Consider the following 6,128-nt stretch of genomic DNA (forward strand, 5'->3'; position numbering starts at 1 on the left):
CCCTCGGGGAGGGTATATACCAGTAGCTATGTGTTTGATCTCTCTCTCTCTCATGTTCTTGATTCGCACAATCTTGATGTATCGCGAGCTTTGCTATTATAGTTGGATCTTATGATGTTTCTCCCCCTCTACTCTCTTGTAATGGATTGAGTTTTCCCTTTGAAGTTATCTTATCGGATTGAGTCTTTAAGGATTTGAGAACACTTGATGTATGTCTTGCATGTGTTTATCTGTGGTGACAATGGGATATTCACGTGACCCACTTGATGTATGTTTTGGTGATCAACTTTCGAGTTTCGTGACCTCGTGAACTGATGCATAGGGGTTGGCACACGTTTTTGTCTTGACTCTCTGGTAGAAACTTTGGGGCACTCTTTGAAGTTCTTTGTGTTGGTTGAATAGATGAAAATGAGATTGTGTGATGCATATCGTATAATCATACCCATGGATACTTGAGGTGACATTGGAGTATCTAGGTGACATTAGGGTTTTGGTTTATTTGTGTCTTAAGGTGTTATTCTATTATGAACTCTAGGATAGATCGAACGGAAAGAATAGCTTCGTGTTATTTTACTACAGACTCTTGAATAGATGGATCAGAAAGGATAACTTTGAGGTGGTTTCGTACCCTACAATAATCTCTTTGTTTGTTCTCCGCTATTAGTGACTTTGGAGTGACTCCTTGTTGCATGTTGACAGATAGTTATATGATCGAACTATGTTATTATTGTTGAGAGAACTTGCACTAGTGAAATTATGAACCCTAGGCCTTGTTTCAATGCATTGCAATACCATTTTTGCTCACTTTTATCATTAGCTACCTTGTTGTTTTTATATTTTCAGATTACAAAAACCTATATCTACCATCCATATTGCACTTGTATCACCATCTCTTCGCCGAACTAGTGCACCTATACAATTTACCATTGTATTGGGTGTGTTGGGGACACAAGAGACTCTTTTTTATTTGGTTGCGGGGTTGTTTGAGAGAGACCATCTTCATCCCACGCCTCCCATGGATTGATAAACCTTAGGTCATCCACTTGAGGGAAATTTGCTACTGTCCTACAAACCTGTGCACTTGGAGGCCCAACAACGACTACAAGAAGAAGGTTGTGTAGTAGACATCAGGTGCCCATAAACCCATTCGAGCAGGTATGGTTCCAACGGCACCTAATCGCAATTGCTTAAAGCATGGAAAAGAAGCAGGAAGAGTTGTATACCCACGAAAACATCTCAATGAAAAATGAAAAAAATCCTCGCGGCTGAGGCAAGCCTCGAAGCTTGATGTGCGGCACCGAAATCATTCCCACAACAGCGGCTACCGCCCGACTTCGACGACGAGGCAACAGATAATGAGCTACTCACACACGGTCATGTAGGTCAGGCTGACCACCCCCTAGAGGGTGAGACTGGTCGACAGGGGCACATAAAGAAACCCCTGCAAAAATCCGCCCTCATGGCAAGAGTGTAGTCGAACATCCCTAGCCCTTCGATTTGTGTGATAAGATACATGCCAATAAAGCTCCTTCTCAATCCACTTACGGGCTAAGGGAGCGGGCACTCGATGTCCTAGAGGGATACGATGTCTAGTTAGGCAGACACGAAAGAGCCCAGGAGCAGACACGGGATAGGAGGATGGCCAACACCCTACAAGTTGTTGCTCGATATTAGAGGGACCGCACATCCAGTATGTTTCACAAACGAGGTCATGGAGCATCAGCTCTCAAAGGGATTTAAACCCATCAATATCGATCAATACAATAGAACGACCGACCAGGCTGTTTGGATCGAATATTTTTTTCTCCATATTCACATGGCCAGAGGTGATGACCTCCATGCCATAAAATACACGCCGCTCAAGCTCAAAGGACCAACAAGGTATTGGCTCCACATCCTCCCCATAAATTCTATTGCAAGTTGGGAGGAGCTCGAGGAGGCCTTTAGGGAAAACTGTTGGAAATATGCCCTAGAGGCAATAATAAAATGGCTATTATCATATTTCACGTTCATGATAAATGTTTATTATTCATGCTAGAATTGTATTGATCGGAAACTTAAATGCATGTGTGAATACGTGAACTACACCATGTCCCTAATAAGCCTCTACTAGACTAGCTCATTGATCAAAGATGTTTAAGGTTTCCTAACCATAGATATGAGTTGTCACTTGATAATGGGATCACATCATTATGAGAATGATGTGATGGACAGACCCAACCATAAGCCTATCATCAGATCGTATCACTTAGTTATTTGCTACAATTTTCGCAATGTCAAATATTTGTTCCTTAGACAATGAGAACATGCCAGTCCCGGATACCGGAGGAATACTTTCTCTTCTATCAAACTTCACTTCGTAATTGGGTGATCATAAAGGTGCTCTACACGTATTTCCGAGGGTGTTTGTCGGGTTGCATGGATCGAGACTGGAATTTGTCGCTCCGTGTGACAAAGAGATATCTCTGGGCCCCCTCGGTAATACAACATCACAAGAAGCTTGCAAGCATGTGACTAATGTGTTTAGTCATGGGATCTTGTATTTTGGAACGAGTAAAGAGACTTGCCGGTAATGAGATCAAACTAGGTATTGAGATACCGACGATTGAATCTCGGGAAAGTAACATATCGCTGGATAAAGGGAATTGCATATGGAATTGACTGAATCCTTGACATCATGGTTCAGTCGATAAAGATCTTCATTGAATATGTTGGAACCAAAATGAGTATCTAGGTCCCACTATTGGTTATTAACCGGAAAGGTGTCTCGGTCATCTCTACATGATTCTCGAACCTGTAGGATCGCACGCTTAACGTTCGACAACACTAGGGTAGTATTGAGATATTAGTATGGTGAAGTCCAAATGTTGTTCGGACTCCCAGATGGGATCCGGGACATCACGAGGAGCTCCAAAATGGTCAGAAGGTAAAGATTTATATATGGGAAGTCATATTCAGGGTTCCGAAAAATGTTTGTGTTTTTTCTGTATTGTACCGGGAAGGTTCTAGAAGGTTTTGGAGTGGGGCCCACCTACATGGAGCCCACATGAACATGGGTAGTGGGGAGAGGACCCACACCCATGGTCTAGACGCACCAAGATCGTCCCTTAAAAGGAATAGTATCATATCCCGAAGGGATAAGACTAGCATCCCTAAAAAGGGGATAACGATCGGTAGGAATGGAAATGAGGGATTTCCTTCCTCCCACCTTTCCCAATGACCCTAGGGGCTTGGAGGGAAAGCCACTAGCCCCCTCCACGCCTATATAAAGGTGGAGAGGCATTGGGGGCATCCACCCTTCGGCCCTTGCCTGTCTCCCCCCGTTACACCTCCTCCACCTCGCGCAGACGCTTGGCGAAGCCCAGCTGCAGTTCCGCTGCTGCCACCACCACCACACCATTGTGTTGGTTCCAATCTCATCTACCTCCTCTCCCTCGCTTGATGGATCAAGAAGGATACACCACTGTTGAGCCATACGTGTGCTAAACTCGGAGGCGTCGTCCGTTCAGCACTAGATCAGATTGGATCGCGATTGAATCATGAAGAGAATGACTACATCAACCGCGTTACGACGCTAATGGTTTCGGTCTACAAGGGTATGTAGACACACTCCCCTCTCGTTGCTATGCATCTCCTAGATTAAATCTTGGGTGTTTCGTATGGAATTTTTTGATTTTCATGCAACGTTCCCCATCATAAACTTCCAGGGCACCTACGTTCGGCCCCTGGATGCCGATGACCTCAGCCACATTGTCCAACAGGAGGGAGAATTAACTTGGAAATTCGAGAACCGGTTCTTAAATAAAAAGAACCAGACTATCGATTATCTCGACACTGAGGCAATTGTTGCTTTCAGGCATAGCATTCAGGACAAATGGCTCATTTGATAGCTCGGGCAGGATAAGCTAGGAAACATGGCGGCTCTTACCTATCTAATGACCCGCTTTTGTGTGCACGAGTGTAGTTGGCTAGCCCATAGCTCTCATAGGAGCGACTTCATCACCTCAAAAGCACACAATGGGAACGAAAAATCCAGGCGCAACAAAAACAAGCGCCGTAACAAGAACATTGGCAGCAATGCTGAGGACCCAACAGTCAATGCAGGGTTCAGCGGATCATGAGACGGACCCGAGAAGAGGCCCTTGAAAGGGAACAATGACGGCTCAAGCGCTTTGGATAAAATACTAGACATGCATTGCCAGATTCATGGCACCTCACATAAGCCCGCAACCACACCAATCAAAATTGTTGGGTGTTCAAGCAGGCCAACAAAGTAGTAGCCGAGGAGCCGGGCAAGGGCCGGTCTCGGAGTCACGATGAGGATGATCTTCGCAAGCGAAATAGCGGTGGCCAAAAGCAGTTTCCTTCCGATGTTAAGGACGTGAACATGATCTATGTAACACACAATTCTAAGAAGGAGCAAAAATGTGCACTTCAGGACTGATAACCCACAAGTATAGGGGATCGCAACAGTTTTCGAGGGTAGAGTATTCAACCCAAATTTGTTGATTCGAAACAAGGGGAGCCAAAGAATATTCTCAAGTATTAGCAGCTGAGTTGTCAATTCAACCACACCTGGAAACTTAGTATCTGCAGCAAAGTGTTTAGTAGCAAAGTAATATGATAGTGGTGATAACGGTAACAAAGTAAAGACAACAAAAGTAATGTTTTTGGTATTTTTGTAGTGATTGTAACAGTAGCAATGGAAAAGTAAATAAGTGTAAACCAGTATATGGAAAACTCGTAGGCACCGGATCAATGATAGATAATTATGCCGGATGTGGTTCATCATGTAACAGTCATAACATAGGGTGACACAGAACTAGCTCCAGTTCATCAATATAATGTAGGCATGTATTCCGTAAATAGTCATACGTGCTTATGGAAAAGAACTTGCATGACATCTTTTGTCCTACCCTCCCGTGGCAGCGGGGTCCTATTGGAAACTAAGGGATATTAAGGCCTCCTTTTAATAGAGAACCGGAACAAAGCATTAACACATAGTGAATACATGAACTCCTCAAACTATGGTCATCACCGGGAGTGGTCCCGATTATTGTCACTTCGGGGTTGCCGGATCATAACACATAGTAGGTGACTATAGACTTGCAAGATAGGATCTAGAACTCACATATATTCATGAAAACATAATGGGTTCAGATCTGAAATCATGGCACTCGGGCCCTAGTGACAAGCATTAAGCATAGCAAAGTCATAGCAGCATCAATCTCAGAACATAGTGGATACTAGGGATCAAACCCTAACAAAACTAACTCGATTACATGATAAATCTCATCCAACCCATCACCATCCAGCAAGCCTACGATGCAATTACTCACGCACGGCGGTGAGCGTCATGAAATTGGTGATGGAGGATGGTTGATGATGACGATGGCGACGAATCCCCCTCTCCGGAGCCCCGAACGGACTCTAGATCAGCCCTCCCGAGAGAGATTAGGGCTTGGCGGCGGCTCCGTATCGTAAAACGCGATGAAACTTTCTCTCTGATTTTTTCTCCTCGAAAGCCAATATATGGAGTTGGAGTTGGCGTCGGAAGGCCACCAGGGGGCCCACGAGGTAGGGGGGCGCGCCCAAGGGGGAGGGGCGCGCCCCCCACTCTCGTGGACAGGGTGTGGGCCCCCTGGTCTTCATCTTTGGCGAGGATTTTTTATTATTTATTCTAAGATATTCCGTGGAGTTTCAGGTCATTTCGAGAACTTTTGTTTTCTGCACATAAAACAACACCATGGCAATTCTGCTGAAAACAGCGGCAGTCCGGGTTAGTTCCATTCAAATCATACAAGTTAGAGTCCAAAACAAGGGCAAAAGTGTTTGGAAAAGTAGATACGACGGAGACGTATCAACTCCCCCAAGCTTAAACCCTTGCTTGTCCTCAAGCAATTCAGTTGACAAACTGAAAGAGAAAAAGAAAAACTTTTACAAACTCTGTTTGCTCTTGTTGTTGTAAACATGAAAAACCAGCATTCAAGTTTCAGCAATTATTATGACCTAACCATACTCACAATAACACGTAGATCTCACAATTACTCATATCAATAGCATAATCAGCTAGCGAGCCATAATAATAAAACTCGGATGACAACACTTTCTCAAAATAATCATAACAT

Source organism: Triticum urartu, chromosome 4A (genome assembly GCF_056163025.1).
Source record: "Triticum urartu cultivar PI428250 chromosome 4A, HENAU_Tu73, whole genome shotgun sequence".
Lineage (NCBI taxonomy): Eukaryota > Viridiplantae > Streptophyta > Magnoliopsida > Poales > Poaceae > Triticum > Triticum urartu.